The sequence below is a fragment of the Berghia stephanieae genome, chromosome 1 (assembly GCF_034508935.2).
Source record: "Berghia stephanieae isolate SIO BIC M18660-M18661 chromosome 1, UCSD_Bste_1.3, whole genome shotgun sequence".
Lineage (NCBI taxonomy): Eukaryota > Metazoa > Mollusca > Gastropoda > Nudibranchia > Aeolidiidae > Berghia > Berghia stephanieae.
In genome coordinates this window covers 58,461,942-58,483,374 of record NC_088360.1, presented here as the reverse complement: position 1 = coordinate 58,483,374, position 21,433 = coordinate 58,461,942, and the positions used below count along the sequence as shown (strand labels likewise).

At 32.6% G+C, this 21,433-nt stretch overlaps 1 long non-coding RNA gene across 1 annotated transcript in view; it reads left to right on the top strand.

Annotated features, from left to right (window-relative positions):
- Positions 1–21,433, top strand: part of LOC144964355 (uncharacterized) — an 82,771-nt gene that overhangs the window by 39,184 nt on the left and 22,154 nt on the right. Inside the window, exon 3 of the long non-coding RNA XR_013643817.1 lies at positions 6,896–6,977. This is a non-coding gene — a long non-coding RNA (uncharacterized LOC144964355). The remainder of the gene's footprint in view (positions 1–6,895; positions 6,978–21,433) is intronic.

Below are 21,433 nucleotides of genomic sequence, written 5' to 3'. Positions count from 1 at the left end.
TATAGTAGTAGTAGTAGTAGTTAGTAGTAGTAGTAGTAGTAGTAGTAGTAGTAGTAGTAGTAGTAGTAGTAGTAGTAGTAGTCGCAGTGGTAGTAGTAGTAGTAGTAGTAGTAGTAGTAGTAGTAGTAGTAGTAGTAGTAGTAGTAGTAGTAGTAGTAGTAGTAGTCGTCGTAAAAGTAGCAGAAGTTGTCTCTCTTGGTCTTTGTCGATTTTAACCTCACCCCCCCCCCCACACCCCCCCCTCTCTCTCTCTCTCTCTCTCTCTCTCTCTCTCTCTCTCTCTCTCTCTCTCTCTCTCTCTCTCTCTCTCTCTTTCTTTTTTTCTTTCACCTCTATTTTACCCTCCTCGCACCTCTCTTTCTATTTCCTTCTCTCACTGTTCCTGTCCCTCTACACATCCCATCTTCTACCACGTTATCTTTGTCATTCTATTTATCCCTCTATCTAACAAAAGACATTTGCCTACCTATATAATATATATATATAATATATATATATATATATATATATATATATATATATATATATATATATATATAAATATATGCCTGTTTATCATATCTATCTATCTATCTATCTATCTATCTATCTATCTATCTATCTCTCTATCTATCTATCTATATATATATATATCTATCGATCTCTCTATCTATCTATCTATCTATCTATCTATCTATCTATCTATCTATCTATCTATCTATCTATCTATCTATCTATCTATCTATCTATCTATCTGTCTATCAATCTAATTTAAGGATAACCATATTCTTATTTATTCTTAATAGTTAAAAACCAAAAATATAGTCAGGAATTTATGCCTGGCATGTATCCCATTTTGTTTTCATTTATGGAAGAGGACATTAACCACGTGGTCTGATTTGAATGATCAAAGAATAGAATATGGTTTGATCTGTAAATGAGATTAAATGATAAGGCATTGGAAACGGACAGGCAAATAAACTAATGGATACCCACACATATACACACCCACGCACACAAATACATACACACGCACGCACACATACACACACACACTTAATTTATATATACAAATATCCTATAGATAGACAGACAAACAGATAGATAGATATATAGATAGATATATAGATAGATATATAGATAGATATATAGATAGATATATAGATAGATATATAGATAATTAGATAGATAGATAGATAGATAGATAGATAGATAGATGATAGATAGATAGATAGATAGATGATAGATAGATAGATAGATAGATAGATAGATAGATAGATAGATAGATAGATAGATAGATAGATAGATAGATAGATAGATAGATAGATAGATAGAAAGATAGATGGATACAGACGGGATACTATTAATACATTGCTATAACAAAAGGCGTAGAAACAAAGGGAGATTTACCCAGCAAGAGAATATAATGAATGTGTAAGAGATGAAGACCAAGAACATGTCCATGAGAAAGTCACAAACTTACATAATAAAAAGTAGAAAGTAAAATGGAGATTCACTTATTATTCTGGTTTTGACGTCTTTGATATCTGCAAACAATAAGCCATTCCAGAATTGCTCAATAGAATAACAATGGCAAAAGCAAGTTAACAAAACAAGAAAACAAACAAACCTCTCTCTCTCTCTCTCTCTCTCTCTCTCTCTCTCTCTCTCTCTCTCTCTCTCTCTCTCTCTCTCTCTCTCTCTCTCTCTCTCACTCTCACTTCTGTCTCTACCCCTCTCACTCTTTTCTAGTTTTCTGAACTAGTCTACCACTCCATTAACCCCTTACACACACACACACACACACACACACACACATATATATATATATATATATATATATATATATATATATATATATATATAGTATAAGTATGTCTATGTCCCGGGTAGGGAGCGCCTGTAGGTGTTTATGCATTACTATTCTCAAATAAATTATGCATCAACCTATTACTGATGATTTAAATTTTGACCTGCTGAAACACGTTTTCCAACTGATTAACTACATCTGCTCCAGGAGCTGTGTTCATATAACTATGTTGAGAGTCACTCAAGCATTTACTCAGTGCCAAGTCAAACGGAACTATAAAATAATAATTTACTGTTACCCGGATAATTTGAACGTCAATACTGTTCAATTATTTTGTTCTTTTCCAATAAAAGGGCATGATCAGTTGTATCGATTCATTGCGAATTTCTTTCGATTTTTCTTCTTTACACTAACATTCTATATTTCGATTTTTGTGTGTCGGAAATGCATTTCATTCTCAATGTTGCTTGTTAGTGATCTTTTACATAATGAACATTAAGATCGTCATGAAAACTGCTAATACAATACAGTTATGTAGAACATGACTGTGACGCTATTCTTCCTGATCGACAATTTAATTATGAAGACGAACCATACCATCAAATTTAAGATAAAACTATTATTTATGCAATGGAGTTGTTCTAGAGCGTATTTATACCCTGGTCCCAGAAATAGTGATATATTCTTGTTTTACTCTATATAGTGAAGTCGAGGACGATTGGTTTCACATTACAGCTCAATTCATACTAGCTCCTATCTTCCCTGTCTTTCTCTAGAAGAAAGGAACATCTGGATATCTCAATATTTTAAAATTTGGCCAGAAAACTCCTCCTTCAAATATCGATCGATTTATATGACCCTCATCTTGGAAAAATAAATTCTCAAATCTGGGACTTCGCGAAGTTTTCTGGCCAAATTTTAAAATATGGGGTTTTCCAGAGTATGACAGACATGTTTCTTTTAAGTTTATCATTTAGGTCCTCGGTGGCGTGATTAGCTAGGACAAAAATAGAAATAATATATGCACATAATTTGACAAGACTGAGATACCACTAAATTATATTGTAATCAGAAGAGAAAAAAAATAAACATTGAATTCAATTAATGATTTAAGAACTTTTCTTGCTGAATTAAATCATTAATTGAATGAAGCTTTTATTACTGAACTATATCAATTGTTTAAATGCAAAGAACGTTTAATCATATAATTGATTAGAAACCCTCTATCACTGAACCACTTTGAATCATAAAGAAAAATATCATTCTGCAGTTTCCAATAGTTCTGTTAGGTATTTCAAAACATAGCTGCTGCTCTTCCACACAATATTATTACCACTGGCATTTCATGCCATTAATGACGAACTTTACAGGCTTATTTTATGCCTCACTGGATAAAACCTGCGGTTATTTTATACAAATAAAAGCAACTGAGCATGATTCAGAGGAAAACGCTGTATAGCCTCCGGCGACCAAATATTCATTACAAGAATGAAAGTGAAGTTTAATTATATCATGCAACATTACATTTGCTTTTCATGGTCGCTTTTGTTTTGTTGATGCTTTTGTTTTGTTTTGTTTTTGTTTTATTTTTGCTTTTATCTCCTTTCGCTTTTAATCCGCTTGAAATCAGATCGAAGAACACCATTGTTGTAGAGGTTGGATTGCAAGTAAATAGATGGTTCTATACGCTTATTGTTGGATTTAGATGAAAACTTATGTGGGTTATAAATGTCATGTCAAGATTATACACATGCGTCATGTTTTATAAAAAAAGAAATATTATTGTTATATCCATGCTTGCTTTAAGAGCTTTACGTTATACATTATACATCAACATGAAGAAAATGCATGAGACGTTTTAGACACCAATGAAATAATGTAGTGCCTTGTTCATCTCCAGATCACAAAAATACAAAAGTTGCATAATTCACACATTTGAAAATGCAAGAACTATGCCAAATTGCAATCACAATTTGGTCAAATCATGGACAAAAAACCTTAAAGGAAACATACAGATTAAATCAACAAATCTGGAAAGAAAAGTCATCCAAACATGTTGTAGATCATTTCTTAAAGATATGATTTCGTTATCGATCTTTTATAGAAATTATAATTGAATATCCCATTGATATGTAACACGACATCTCCCCATGGTCATGCATTCATTTATTCAACAGACTTTAAAATACCATTTATGTTTTATCCCCGCGTTCTTCTACTGCTGCTAATACTACAAGTTCCACACAGTCCTGATGGTGGCCAAAGCGAACGACACATCAGTGTAGACCATCTAAAACTTGTTAAATCCTTATACTTTGCCCCTTGTTAATATCAGCATGTTGAGCGCTTTTCTTATCAATTTTGTGTTTTGATTTGGTTAAATAGATAAATATATAAATGATAGATAGATAGATAGATAGATAGATAGATAGATAGATAGATAGATAGATAGATAGATAGATAGATAGATAGATAGATAGATAGATAGATAGATAGATAGATAGATAGATAGATAGATAGATAGAAAGATAGATAGATAGATAGATAGATAGATAGATAGATAGATAGATAGATAGATAGATAGATAGATAGATAGATAGATAGATAGATAGATAGATAGATAGATAGATAGATAGATGGATAGAGAGATAGATAGATAGAAAGATAGATAGATAGATTGATTGATGGATATATAGACAGATAGATAGAATGATTGACCGATAGATTAATTGATTGATTGAGAAGAAGAACGATAAAACGGGAGTGAGAGATTGGGCAAAATGGCACCGATCAAAAGAGGGAAAGATGGTGACAACCGGAAGTGAAGTCGTGTTGCCTCACTAGAGCTAGAATTTTATAAAATCTATCTGGGTGGCGTGTTCCATCCCAAAAAAATGAACGGAAGTTTCAGAAGTTAGATGTGCATTAGCAATAACCATAAAAAAAAGATTTTATCGTTTTGGGCGAATGGTGCAAAATAGATCAAGGCTTGTCAGATTGGCAATCTTTTTTAAAATTTGTTTGGCATTCTTATCAAACACTAATTTCCATCTGGCGAGACATGTTAGATTGATCATTAAGAAAAGACAAGACAATGGGACAGGAAAAATAAGTCTATTATTACTTAAACGGAGATTTTAAGAATTAAACTTGTTTAAATTTAGCTTTTTTTTCAACACCATCTGACATTTGTTTTAAGACTTGGTTGGCATTTTATGCAAAATCGATCTGACACTCCTCGCTAGTCCCAGTGTATTTTGAATGGACATTGGGCGTGTTAGCAAGGCGTCGTGGCTGCTTTGAGAATGACTTTATGGCTAAAGTACTCAAGTCAGGAGACACAATTTATAATGTGCGTGCAGATTCTTTGTTTCGAATAATTCAATAAGGTACGCAGATACGGAGCAAAAGACGCGCCAAGATGCTCGAAAAAGTTGAGCTTCAATGTTAATTTAAATAAACAGTGATGTTCATATTGATCATTAAATATAAAAATTAACTTGTGAACACAAATATAGCCTTTTCTCCTTTTTATACAATTTTAAACAAAGTTAGCTCCAAATACACTTTCAGTTTAGGACAGATTAATTATAACTTTTTTTCAATTCTGAATGGCTTCGTTTACGAAAGGAAAGGTCTTCCTGCAGATTACTATAATAAAAATTACGTTAAGTCAGCGTGTGAGATGAGAAAAGCGATAAACTTAACACGACAAAATCATTGTAAAGTTTAGATGACGTTTTCATTGTCATTTTGAATTCATTTTAAAATTGATGAAAACTCGAAAAAGTTGGACCTCGAGACGATTTAAGTCAACAAATAAAATAAACGTTTCAGCACGATTTTTTAAACGATTTTAAATTCAGTAATGTATACAACTACTGATTACATATTTTTTTTAAACTGAAAGTTTTATATGTTGGTCATGCACAAGGAAGCAACAGTCCAAAAAAGACATTGCGGGAAAGAATATAGACAGGAAAAGAAGGGGAAATTGGAATTGGAAATACTAGAAAAACAAAAATGAACTAAAAGCCAGCTAATATAAAAAAAGAAAAGGATAGCAAAGTGTAACTGGACTGGGATAGATGATGGTAAGACCCGTAACAAGTCTTTCCCACCTCCCCTAAACAGTAAAATATCTGGGTAAACTAGATGTCTGATCGTGAAATTAAAAGTAAAAATGACCGAATAAAATGATATTTTAAAAAAAAGAATTCATTTCCATATAGCTCAATAAAACATGAAAGTAACCCGAGTTAATGTCTTTGACTACTTTTCCAATCGTTAGCTTCTAAATCATTCTCTTCATACCAATTTGAGACCGTGTGCCACATCGTACTTTTGAAGGGTAACGAGAAATGTTTGATTCAATGGACTGAAGAGTAAAATCGTTTTTTAAAGACAGTCTCAATCTGATAAAATGCTTCAAATGACATTTGAGATAAAATGAAAAAAAAAAAATTGCAGATTTGAGCTTCTGCCGTGCCTAGAAGGAAAATCTATTTTCTTTTATAAGATCATAATATGGCTTTAAATCAAATTTCATAATTATTTAGTTATTAAACACAATCATCAGTGTCTTGTTTGCCTTTACGTCACACTAAATTGTTAGTCAAACAGAATGAATCTATATAAAATTACAATTTGGTCAAGTCTAACGGTTAACATTGATAAAGGAAATCGTTTTTTATGGCTATTACACCTATCAATTACCTATCTGAAATTCCAATTAGGAAACAAATAACGCCACAATAAACAATAGTAAAATTGAGGTCGTTTTCACCATTGTTCCACCAGTATTCCTCTGGAGCTAACTCAAATGTCTTCGTCCTCTTACACTTGTGTTTAATATTTGAATTTGTGTTTTGTGATGCAGCGAGGGTTCACAGCGGAAATGCCCATCCTTACACAGAATATAGGCATTGAATCGTACCAACTGCCGGGTAACCTCTGTGGTGTAATATCATCACGTCTGACAGGTATTCAGGAGGTCTGAGGTTCAATCCCCAGTCGAGCCAGACTAATCATTATTCATATTCTTTCCATCTTTTCCCTAATGTGTCATAATGAATATACAAAAGATGTCTTTGTCTTTTGTTACAGGAAAAGCCATCGTCATGTTTGAGTGAGAAGACACTTTGACTTCCAAGGCAAACGTCTGAAGTTATGATCAGCTCTCTTTTTGGTAAGGGATCAAAATTATGTTTGTGCTTATAATGTTAAAAAAAAATATATTAAAGCAATTTCTCGACCTTTACTTCTTTTCTGCTAGTACTACTACTTCTACTACTAAAACTACTACTACTACTACTACTACTACTTCTACTACTAAAACTACTACTACTACTACTACTACTACTACTACTACTACTACTACTACTGCTACTACTACTACTACTAACTACTACTACTACTGCTACTACTACTAATACTATTATTTTTTTATTATTTTTTTTAGATTATTTTTATCTTTATTATTATTATTATTATTATTATTATTATTATTATTATTATTATTATTATATTATTATTATTATTATTATTATTAAATATTATTATTATTATTATTATTATTATTATTATTATTATATATTATTATTATTATTATTATTATTATTATTATTATTATTATTATTATTATTATTATTATTATATATAATAATAATAATAATAATAATAATAATAATAATAATAATAATAATAATAATAATAATAAATAACAATAATAGGTCTAGTAATAATAATAATAATAATAATAATAATAATAATAATAATAATAATAATAATAATAATAATAATAATAATAATAAAGTGCTACTTACTGCTTTCGTACAATATTTGGATCGTAGTGTAATATAAAGGAAAAAGTTTTTCAATCTTAAACTGGTCAGCAGTTGAGCAAAATAGTCAGTCCTTCAGTAAAAAAAACTTCAGACATCGAAATGGGAAAAGTGTCATATGATTCAAGTTGAATTGCTGTTTCTGTTTTGGTTCTCAAGTCCGTCGCATGCTTTGAAACCCCCCATAAACAAGAACTTCATTGGATTCCAAACCCGGAAATTTGTATTTTCTTTCTCACAACTGAAGATGAAGGAATGAATGATGAGATGGCAGTTAGGTGACGTAAAACAATTTTGAAATTCAATTATTCCTTGTTCTGGATCAAGAGAAAGCGGTGTACTGTCAGAATTACATTGCCAGATTGGTAGTGATTCCGATGCTAATATTTGCAGTTCTGAGAAAAGAACGTAATTATGGGCTTATTCTAACATTGTTACATCGAACGAAAGTTGCGTTGGTATAAAAGTATTTCCATTACAGCAGTGGGTTATCAGACCTGCAAATAAGTATATGTCGGTAGTGATCATTATCGAATGAAGTCGTTTTCATTTTGTGATCATCCTTTTTTTAATTCTATGAATAGTACGCATATTTTTTTTTCGTTCACATTTTATTGTTCTAGTTTTTGTTTGCATATTTTATACTTTTCTCTTCCCCTTTGTTTGGTGGGAATTTATGAATTCATGGCTTTTTAAAAATAATTATAGTATAGGGAATGAGATAGGCGGAAAAGTAGCGTCCCTTGATTGGACGTCACCTTACAGAGAGAACGTCAAAATGGTTTTACGCATGCGTCTCTCTCGTCCTCGCTTTCGGTGAAGTGTCTCATGCCGCACAACCAACATGACGTTCTCTCTTTAATAACTTTTCCGCTCGTGACTTCCAACCAAGGGACGCTACTCTTCCGCTAATCTCATTCCCTATTACGGTACGTCTGTCTATACGTCGATGTCAAAATAAAGAGTGTACATATTTAATTTAAAATCACATTTTTAAAACGTAGCATAAAGATTTTTGGCTAAGTAGTTATTGATGTTGTGAACTGTGTTGTTTTAAGTTTTTACCTCAATTAATGTTCTCTCTCCACGACCTTATGCCACTTGTTTTTTTTAAACCTATTTTCAACCCAGTGTTGTTGGGGTTTTTAAATGCGTATTGCAAAATCCTTACGTGCGCTATCTTGCATGACTCCTTCCAACTTAAAAGAAAAAGGAAAAAGAAAATACCTCACATCATTCATGACAATGCCAATACTTATTGGAATCATGACATGTTGAGTGACTTGGGAACGTCTGAAATTAAGTCATCCTGCTCATCGTTTTATGTTTATCACACAATGCGTCACTAAAATGGCATTTTGATTCTTATTTGCCTATTACTAAATATCCTTTCACCCTTTAAATAAGGTATCCTTGAAGCATGAATTGGTAAAATTGGTAAAAATAGGAAGATTTCGGCAAAACTATACAAAAGCAAATCAATACAAGCACCTGCCTCAAGTTTGTACTCAATGAGCGAAAATAAAAATTTCCAACAAATGCAACCTAGCGTAAGAAATATAAAATCTACCAGTCTGATGGTAGCCTCAGTAAATAGCTTGACACTTACCTAAAATAGAATGTGAGCTTTGAGATGTATAAAACAGTCCCACCAATTGTATCAATTATTGTTTCCTTGAGGACTACTAACGTCAACTCACCTTTAACTTTCTTCAACGCAACCTTCTTATATTGTGACGTAATTTTTAGATCAATATCAGGCTATGGGTAAACACACGCTATGGTTGAATTATTGAATACATATTTGTTCTGGCCTTGTATTTTAACGTCAGACTTTGGTCAGTGTCAGGCTATGGCTATGATTTCACAAAGGCTACGGTGTGACAGACCAAACATAAATTATGGTTGGCATTGTTCTAATGAAATATAGGTTGTCTTGATTTGAGAGCTTTTTTTCTCATTACAAAGCAAGAGAGATATTTCAGTGCTTGACAGGATCCCGCTCGTATCATATCAGCAAATGGACTTAATTCACATTTATTTTTACTGTGATATTTTAAAGGAGGACATTCTTGTCGATAAAGAATCATTCATAATTATACAAATGTTTGGAAAATGTGTAGGCTGACCTGGAGTTCATCTGATTTCTATGAGACATCTGATTTCTATGAGACATCTCTCAAGTACTCGGAACGAGGCCTTTTAACTAGAAAACTTTGCTCATACGAATTTCTATAATCTGATGAATTACTGGATCGAATAATGGAACGTGGGGAACAGGGGAATATTAAAGAAGTTTGGTTTATTTTATTTTTTTTAAAGTTTGTTTGTTTGTTTGTTTCTTCGTTTGTTTGTATCCTTTTTCATTTTGTAAAAGAACGAATTTATGTTGATTTTGTTTTAGTTATTTTTGAAGTCATTAATTTACATTGAATCTATTTTTGAACGCAGCTTTTCTTTTGACTTAGTTCAACTTCACTGACTCTAAACAAGTATATTATAACATGTTACTTTACCAAAAGCATAAGCAAAATGGGGTTTCTAGTAATATTGATGATTTTTTTTTCATATTCTGTCAACATAAAGTAAATAACGTACTCCAACCATGGCCACTGTACTGTGTGGTCTCCGTCAAAATATGAAGTCCAATTTACTAAGTTGTAATTTGACACTAATCTGACATGGGTGGAAACCTCTATATGGCCATGATTGATAGGAGGGATATTCAAAAATTATAATCTATAGGGAGATAGTACTGGCATTAAGCACTTTGAGATTTAACATAGAGCGCAATATAAATGTATTATCGTTATTATTATTATTATTATTATTATTATTATTATTATTATTATATTATTATTATTATTATTATTATTATTATTATTATTATTATTATTATTATTGTTATTATTATTATTATTATATTATTATATTATTATTATTATTATAATTATCATCATCATCATAAATATTATTGGAATTGTCTTTCAAGATCATCCTCGGGTCTGTTGGATCGAAGTTTTTCCTGGTATTTTTACGAAATCGTTCTAACTTTGTATCAATCGTTTGCTTTTAATAAAAGAAATTCCTCATAAACAGGTTTTGATTGTTCCCCATGCTAATCTGTGACTTTTACACAATTAGTCTTGTTTTCATTTTTATACATAGTAGTTTCAAGAAAAATCTTATATTGGGTTTTAGTTATGTTTTTACTGTATTGTAAACTCATCTGGCTAGCTTTGAACGCGAACAAGTTCCTAGATCAACCTTATCGGAACCATATGAGAAAAGCTTTTGAAAAATGTGGAAGACTTGGAGAGTAGTCACTTGTGCAGGATAAATATCTCAATAGGCAGAGAGAAAAGTACAAACAAACAAAAAAGAATGATAATGATAATAATAACATCACGTAAAATCTTCATACGTGTTCAAACGTGTTGACTGGTCATTCAATGTAAAGAATATAGAATACAATTTAACCAATTAACTGCCATACTCTGAAAAAAAAACCCAGGTAAATACCAGTTTTTAAGCTAGACAGATGAGTTTACAGTAAAAACATAACTAAAACCCAATTTGAGATTTTTCTTGAAACTACTATGTATAAAAATTAAAACAGACTAATGGTGTAAAATGCCACAGATTAGCATGGGGAACGATCAAAACCTGTTTATGAGGAATTTCTTAAATAAATGATGGCTAGAAAACGTGTCCTTCAAAAATCAATCGATTTATATGACCCTTATCTTGGCAAAAACTCTCAAACCTGGGTGTTTGCGAAATCCCAACTTTGAGAGTATAATAATATGCCAAAATGGGGGTCCTTTAAATTGATCGACATTTGAAGGACGACGAGTTTTCTGGCGGCCTTTTTTATGCGTGTTATGGCTGTTAGCTGCTGAAGTCGTCACAACTATATTATATTGTTGATAATAACCAGAAATGAAGTGAGTAGGAGAGTGCCAGAAGACAACAGAGAATAAAAACTTCCTGCTCCACTCACTTTTCTATATTATATTGTTGTAATAGTAGCAAGTTATTCAAGTTGTCTCAGATTTGATTTTCTTTTAAGAGAGGAGGAGTGGAAAGTTTTCACTTTTTCTTTCCGATTTGCATGGTTTTGTCTAGTATTCGTGCTTTTTCTTTCATATTTATTTATTAAAGACGTTTTAATACTCATTTACTCTTCATTCATTTGAAGGCGAACCTAAAATTATAAAGTTGTCAATATTTTTTTTTTCTGCACATCTCAACAATTCTTCTGTCATTTTTAGTTTAAGCTATAAAATCACTATCCAGTCATCTAGCTTATGCTGTTATCTGTTATAGCTTTTATAATATCGGTGTCATCGAGACTGCAATGGCTTTTAGCATTGGACACAATGCCATTGTCTCTGTGGTTCATCTCCTACATTATTAACGAAACGCCAATCGGACAGACCGGCCGTACACTCGCTTACTCACTCAGGACTGAACTTCCGGTTAACCTTTGTTCGATTTCACTCCAACCCGACATGAGAGGCGTATTCCGTAAGTGAGGCAAAGCGAGACAAAAAGCTAGTTTAGCTGACGTTTGGTGTTACACGAGCTTTCTCTAGACGCCCAAAAAAGCTCTTATCAAGCGCTTTGCGTTGCATAAAGTGTTCACTAGTTTCACTAAACGCTAGCTAAGTTAGCTTTTTGTCTCGCTTTGACTCACCTCCGGAACACAACTCAGAGAAGAAACAGCGATGTGACTTCCACTTGTTTCATTAAAGTACGAATCGCATCGCTGCCAGGCACTGCTTTTTGTTCTTGTTGGAAACGATTAGGTGTGCAATTCAAACTTAATCCTAATGAAAAGACTGGCGCGCTCTGATAAAGCCCATTGTTTTCATTTTAAGCAGAACAAAATTTACTCCAAAATTTCTATCTATTAAAATGTCTAAATAAATGTCTCAAAGCTGAGACATTAAGGAAATTTCAGGTTTGCAACTCTTTAATAAGTTCAATTCAATTCAACTATTAAGACAAGGAGTTCCATAACTTATAATATGAATTTGTTAAATACGTTTTTAATCGATATATTTTTAATTGCATATACGAGATAAATGATTATTATAATTATGATCATATCCTGGGAATTTTTGACCTAAACCATTTTTTTCAGGGGCATTTAAGTTCTTTGACTTAAGCAACCCTTATTATATGTTATTTTATGTTACGATTCAATCGGACGCTTTACGGCATTGAAATCGTAAAATTTGTAAAGGCTGACAAACCACTGAAAGCTAGCAAACAAATCTCACCGGACCCGTTTCTCATGTAAAGGAATGTTCTAGGTCTCACAATATTCGGTTTTAACAATTGATTTTTTTAAAAGCATATCATCTACGAGTACAAACACATAACTTGTTTCAGCTCTTTTAATTTTCGACACAATTACTATTGGTTAATGGCAGAAAAGATTCACACATTGAGCCACAAAATGGAATCGAGCGACACTGCTATTTTCATGATTTTGATATTATTTCTTTTGTTATAAAAACTATCCTGGTTTTTTCGAGATTATGATTCGGTTGGAGATCTGAACTCATCTTTTCTATCATTTTTTTTTTTAAAGTAAAGGTTGTCTGGCAAAAATGGAAAAAAAAAGATTTTTTCAGAGTATGTACATCTGAACTCCTGGCTCTTTTAGAAATTCGTTCTTGGCTCTAAAAGGTTTGAGCTAGAATTGATCTTTCAGACAGATGTCAACTCGGTCGTTCCTTCGAATCATCTGTCCTGTCTTGTCAATTTCATGTTTCATACACTGTTTTATCCCAGACTCTTTGTTCTCTCTTCTCCCTCATGACATGATGCTTTTTCCTGTGCCTTATAAATTCTATTTGTAGTTCATTTTTTTTTCTTGTTTAGCATTTCTTGTTGGTTTTTTTTTTTAGTTATTCTTTTTATTAGGGGGGGGGGGGGATTATTGTCTGTTTGTTTTTATGCTGTTGTTGTTGTTGTTCTTTGGGGGGGGTTGTTTTTTTTTGTTTTGCTTTGTTTGTTGTTTTTTTTTTTACATCTTTTTTGTTTTCTTTTCATTTCCGTTGCATTTTATTCATGAGAATGCTATATTTATGTTTTAGGGAGGTTTTGAGTAACTAGTAGTTTTACTCATTTGTCTTTTCTTTCGAACTTGCGTTTTTTTCGTTTGTTCGTTTATTATATTTGTTTGTTTTTTTAGGTTTTTGTGTGTTGTTTTGTTTTGTTTTTCTTGTTTGTTTGCTTCGTTTTGTTGTTTTAAAATAGTTTTTTGTTTGGCATTGTTTTTTTCTCAATTTATACACAGTAACAATATTACTTAAGTGGTAGTATAAAATTTGATCCATCTGCTAATGGTTTGGTTACTCGTTATAGCAGGCAGCCTAATAAACAACTAAATCGATTGTTTCTTTCTCTTCTTTCGTCTCCAATTCTCTTACCAATTCATCTTGCTCACAATATTCAGCCTACTCCCCCCCATCTCCATCCTTCCAACCAACGATCTTAACATACCAACCAATCCACGCGAATATTTTAAAGTGTTTTCAAACCCTTTTCACACACTTCACTAAGTTTTTACTTTGTATTATTGTCTGTCTCAGCTCGATATTTTTTTAATGTTTTCTTGTCCTTTGTCTTCTTTTATAGTTTGTCTCCAGTACCATTTTTGCGATCTATTTCAGTCTAATTTGTTTGCCTGTTTTATTTTCCATTTATTCGAAAGAACCGAGAATCTTCTTTTTCATCTAATTATGCTTTTTCTTTTGATGAGGGATCTTTTTCAATTATTAAGAAGTAATATTTTACTTTTTATTTGTTCTGTTTGTTGCTTTTGTTTTGCTTGTTTTGCTTGTTTGTTTGTTTTTTCATTTGCTTATTATTATAGGGTTTTGGTTTGTTTTTGTTTTTGTTTGTTTGGTGTATTTGTTTGTGGTATTTTGCATATGTATTACAATTGATTTTAGTCAATGTGTTGTTTAAGCAGAAAGAGGGTGGGGTGGGGGGGTGATATGAAGATAGACAGAGAGGGACAGATATATATATATATATATATATATATATATATATATATTATATATATATATATGATAGATAGATAGATAGATAGATAGATAGATAGATAGATAGATAGATAGATAGATAGATAGATAGATAGATAGATAGAGAGAGAGAGAGAGAATACGTGTGTGTATGTGTGTGTGTGTGTGTGTTGTGTTGTGTGTGAAAGGGAAAGAGAAAGAGTCTCTTGGATGACATTCTGTTATTGTCTGTATCCTGGTGACTTTATTCTCCTGCTCTCTATTTTTCTGTGTTTAAAAAAATGACGAATTTTTTGTTATGATTGTGAATAAAGTTTGGTGGAGAATGTTTTACAATTTTACCTAGGCAACCCAAGCCTGAGTTCACTTCAGAGGCAGTTTGGGTCTATAATTATTAGGACAATCCTTTAAAAAATTAATTTTGAGATTTTGGTTGAAAACGATAGTTTATTATCTTAGAAATAATTTTATTGAAGTACAACTTCTCAAAATAGACTATAAAGGCATTGAAAACGCAGACGAAAAGGGTACAGGTAGTAAGAAAAGTGTGAAAAATGTAAGGCTATTTCGCTATTTTCTCACTACGTCATTTTTCTAGGGTTATGGCATACTGTGTCAAACGTTTCCCAGAATCTATTCAATGACATTGTCTAAAAAAATGTATTATGTCACCATCGAGAGATTTTTGATAGGGTATGTGTACTTTGAATTATAATCTAAATTATAAATTTTGTCATAACACTTTGATTCTCAACTTTGTAATGTTCTAATAAAAAGCTAAAGCTGTAAAATGTCTCTATGGCTCACAAAATGCTGCAATGTTGATACGAGGGAAGAATATGGAGGTTATTCCTTCATTAGTTTTTGTAGATAGTTTGCCATTCGATTGTTATATTTTTTTATGCCAGACCCCCAAATCAGGTCGCAAAAAGGGTACCAACACAGAAAACGTATACTTTTCACCAAAAATGTTGTTCATTAACCTATAATGACGATATAGAATGATTAAAACCGCCCTTAGGTAATTAATTTCTTTTTTAGAAAAAAACTCTCACACAAATGTATATGCCATGCCCGCCTCATAGATACTTCAGTCACATGAGTTATTGCAATTCAACGATCAGCTTTTATTAAAAATAGAATCAATGTTTCAAACAAAATGTAAACAAACCTTCAGGTCCAGCCATAGATAGTCGTCTTAAGTACTTGACCGTCGTCAGAAGAAATAGGTCCCACATATTATGAGTATTTATCACAATATTGTGACACACAGATGATGGAAGTGCATCGCAACATCTGACGACAACATTAATTTTTTCAATCGTCTTTGTTAAAATTATGAGTGATACTCGGATATCTGTTGCTGATTGTTCCCGGTACTTTAACTGGCAATGTGTCCAGCCGCCACCCTTCGTAAAAGTATAACTCCTCCTCCTCCTCCTTCTCCTCCTCCTCTCCCTCATCATTATCATCATCATCATCATCATCATCATCATCATCTTCATCATCACCATCATCATCATCATCATCATCATCATCATCATCATCATCGTTATTTAAATTTAATAACAATAATAACAACAATAAAATAGTATTAGTAGTAGTAGTAATAATAATAAATAATAATAATAATAATAATAATAATAATAATAATAATAATAATAATAATAATAATATTAGTAATAATAATAATAATAATAATAATAATAATAATAATAATAATAATAATAATAACAATAATAATAATAATAATAATAATAATAATAATAATAATAATAATAATAATAATAATAATAATAATAATAATAATAATAATACTTTACTTGACTTGATAATAATAAGTTATCTAACCTGCTGGTTATAGAGATAGAACTATTTGCCTCTCTGATCGCATCGTAAAAAAACATTTTCCATCATGAATCAACACTCTCTCTCTCTCTCTCTCTCTCTCTCTCTCTCTCTCTCTCTCTCTCTCTCTCTCTCTCTCTCTCTCTCTCTCTCTCTCTCTCTTTCTCATCATCGTTTCCATGGGGGTTAATGAGTTGACTCCAAAGACAACTGACGGTGGGATCACTTGGGGGTAATGACGGTACACAGTCAAAGTTTGATGGTAGAAAAGGCAACAGGACTTAGAAGTCGTGACGTCACACCTTCCTCGCTTCCAGTTCAAAACTCCGTGGAAGTGTGTAACCTGTCCTCCGGACTTTGTATAAACAATTCATATTGCATCAATTCTATTGCATCAGAAAGTCGCATAACTATCTAAGTAGCCCGTTGTATAGGCGGATTCTCTTATGATTACGGTGTCTCAATGAGAAAGAATTGATGATATATTTATTGATTGCCAGCATTTATTGATGGTAGAATATAAGATACCGCCACTCTGAAACAAAAGATCAGTTGCACAAGGTATGTATCTAGTCGTTTTTAGTAATGTAAATGTTTTTATTAGGTTTTGTTTAGTTTTTTTTGCTGTTGGCTGAAGAAGGATCTGAGCCCGAGACGTTTCGTGTTTGGTATTTTGCACTTTTTTCGAAGCTGTTATATTCATTTCTGTTTAATACTTTTCCATTCCACCCAGCAGCTTTGTATCACTTTAACTAGAAAAAGGTAAAATGAAGATGATGGGATTCAAACCTGTGTCTTCCTTGGGCAATGTCATTCATGCAGAGCTTGGCTAGGAATAAAATCCCATCTTTTCCAGCACTGTAACCAGTATCAATCTTTATCCCAGTATTCTCACACACGCTTTAATTCTACAAACCTCATCGATTTTATGTTATCGGAATGATATTGAAATTAACAAATAAACATTATGTTAAGTGGTAGTCTGTCTGGAACCTTATTGTTTGGATGTGTATGGTATTTGTTTATTTTTGCCAAAAGATATTTTAACATCAAGAAAAAATAATGGAAGACAGAGACGAGAATTCAATGTTTGCTCGCATTGGTCTCGTTAGTATAAATAAAGGATGACAGGTCTTAAGAGTAATATTACATTTCCTTCTTAAACCCACGTCTATATTCTCTTTTAAATACGAAAGTGAATATTTGATCATCCATTCTGTTTGAAAGTTCAGTAGATAAAAGACAGATTTCATCTCGATTTTAATTTTAATTTTTTTTCCATACATCTTATTTTATACTAAAATAACAGAATAAAGGATGAATGATTGACTGTCTACTTTCCATCCACTTCAGGTTTATATTCTTTTTTCCGTCGTTCAAAGCAATGACTGAGCCAGTACTGTAATGTCCATCATTGCCATTACAGACATCTTTAGATGGTTTCACTTCCGTCGATTCAGATCGATACTTGACTCATTTGAGAGGAGAGTTAAGTGCGGGGCTATTTGTGTATACGTAGGTTTCACTAGATAATATATTTTACAATCATTATACCAGATCAGTTAAGAGTGTGTTGTCGAATACTGACAAAACGCCTTTTTCCATTAGTAAACTCTTACTTCATTAATTGACCCGAACTTGTCAAATAAATTAAACCCGAGACTTCTTTAAAGAATTATTTAAGGTTATTTTAATCGATCAATAACTGAAGTAACAGTTTTGCGACCAAATGTTAAAAGACTTTTTGTCGTTGTACCGACAGAATTGAACTGAAGATTTTTTGTCCGGTCTTCATTTGCTTAAACTCAGGTGTTTGGTTGGTCGAGAAGACTATCTGATTCTCGGTCGCATGTTTGGAATGATTTTTTTCAGTCACTAGCATTGCTCATTAATGGACCGTAATAGCCGTATTCATTTACAATTATTGGAAATATCCTGCAGTCCTACCACGCGATCGCGCGATAATTAAAGTGAGCAGTGCTAAGAAAAGTTGTTAATCCGTCATGGTTTGGAAAGTGAATAGATTCTAGTTACATTAAATATGCTTACTGCTCCTTGCAACTCTTAATTCATTACATTAGCTCCCCCCCCCCCCCTCCCCGCGCTCACATGCAAAATTGATCATGGGAACATAAGGGTTTCACAATTTTGCAAGGAAACACAATAATCAAACGGTTTGACGGGAAAACTATTGATACAAAACATGGACAATGGATGATTCCAGAGTGCCGTAATAAAACTACCATTTATTTTTTATTGATTCTTTCTAGCTCCACCACAAATACGTGATTTTTTGTAATGCCACAATTTTAGCAACCAAATACTTTATGGAACTCATGAATCAAATATTGCTAACCGTAACATACCCATGCCTGCATTTTGACATGGTGGGGTTTTGTATCAACAAATACAAAGGGATCAATTTACCAGTCTGACAACTAAGGCAAAAGTCAAGCTGTTGGTACATGACATCACATCAATTTCAAACAAGTCCAAGGAGTATTCGATTTTGTTAGTTTGATTTTTTTCTGTTGTAAGCTAGACCGAATTTAAATATAATCAGACTTGTAAATGATAAGTCATTTTCATTCTAAAGAAGTGTCATGTTGATGTGCTTTGCATCCGGAAGAAGTACGCGAATGTTCATGATCCCATTCCACAATAGTCTGAATATTTTTTAGTTTAGCATGTCTGTCTAAATACAAATATTATATATATATAGTTTGATTTGGTGGAAGATCTTTTCAAGAGGCGAGCTCACCAACAAAAAGGATCGTAGGTAGCTCTTACAGTTCCAATTTGAAATCATGGACTCAATGACGTGGTTCAGAGGAGTCTTGTAAGAGGGAAGAATTATGATATACATATTGTCGGTCTTTTCATAGGAAATAAAGTAGTTTAGGAAAAGTCCAGTTTTTTAAATTGTAATGCTACTGTAATATTATTTAAATTTCTGTTTTTATTGACATAACGCCATTCTCATCGTACAGCGTAATTATTATTAGCACCAGTCTCGTAGCCATACCAAGGACTGGTTCTTGGTCGCTTTTTTTTATTATCACTCCATAACATCAGCAACTGTTTTCTCTCAAGAGCTCTCTCTTGTCACTCGGGTCCATTCTCATGGGTACTTGTCAATGATTTTCTCGAAGCTTCTCTGATTGCTTCAGTTGTTCTCATTGACCAGCCACTCTTTTGGAGAGAATTTGTTCAAGAAAATTATAACCAAACACGGCCGAGGAAAAGAAAGAATGAAAATAGTTTAGTATCTTTTCACATTAGAATTATCAACAGAAAATTACTGAGAATGTGATCATGTAAGTTCATGGAATTAAGATTACGGTTATAAAATTCACTCAGCTAATTCTGATACCTTAAGGCTTAATTTTAATTGTTTTTATTTATTGTCTTTTGAAGAATACAGGAAGCTTGGAAATCGTGGGGGGGGGGGGGGGATGAGTCACGACCTCTCGTGACATTAACCAGTTAACTGTTCCACACTGGAAAGACTCGTTTTTTAAAATTTGACAATAAAATTGGTCCTTCAAATATTGATCGATTTAAATGACACCCATCGTGGCAAAACTCTCAAACCTGGGACTTCTGGCCAAATTTTTATATAGGTGTCTTTCCAAAGTACGGCAGTTGACTGGTTCATGTACGATTTGTCCTATGTGTCTCGTCAAGTGACACGGGGAATAGTTCTTTGGTTCCCAAAGATGTGTACTTTTCTAACGCTCATTGTACACATTGGTTTCAAGTTTTAATGAAATACTAGTAATCGACACTAGAGAATTCCAGCTCCAATTCGACACCTAACAATGGGTAATGCACTAAATGAACGATTTGGTTTAATGTCAGCTACTAGATACCATAAAGGAGAAGTTTTTAAGGCTATGTTGGAACCAAAGAATGAGTTTTGGATTTTTACAATGCATACATTAAGCTGTTCGCCCTTTGATTGAAGATTTGTGAATTCGAGCCCACGGAGACAAAACTAATGTTTTTCCTCTGAGCTTTGAAACATCCTTGAGAGACTGATCACTGGCGGAATTGTGTGTTTTGTGATGCAAGCTAGGGTTTACGGTTCGTATACCCTTGTAAATAATATAGGTATTAAATCGTCATAACTATCGGGTAACATCTGTGGTGTATTGGTAGTACGTCTGAAGACTATAGAGTAGCTCCATTTTTATTTTGAAAATATCAAAGCGACAAGTTAGGGAGTATCTAGGAACTGATGTGAGATAAAGATCTGAACAAGTGTATGTGAAAGAGTCCCAGACAAAGAAAGAAAAAAAGATGTAAGAAAAAAAAAGACACCCCAAAATCAGTCATCCTCGGCTGGGGATCGAACCTCAGACCTCCTGATTACCGATCGGACGTGCAACCATTACACCACAGAGGTAGTTTTTACATGGGAAGGGGGGGGGTAAGCAAAATAAACCAAAAGATTAAACAAAATATAACATCTTTAGATCACTTTTTACACTAGATGTCATTCATAACGTTACAAAAACCATTCAAACATCGCTCAATAATTAAAGTTTAATAATATGCAAACAGAAAGAGACGCCAGTTTTCGTTATCTACGTTTCTATCAAGCTCTGGCTGAACTCAAAGTTCAAAAGAAAATGTATAAGCACTCATTGAACTCACGAAGGACGAGTGCACAAATCAACTTTCTGCAACAAAACGCAATCTTTTCAATTTCACCAGAAATACTTCAAATATCGAACGATTCACCTTTTCTTCTATAAGAAATTCGTAACATTCCTTATGATACAATGAACTTTTTTCTTATTCAAATTTGCCTTGTACATAAAAAATTTGATGAAAATCTTTATTAAATTTACGAAGAATTTAAAACGCTTTTGTAAAGATCGTTTTTATGGGAAAAAGTATGT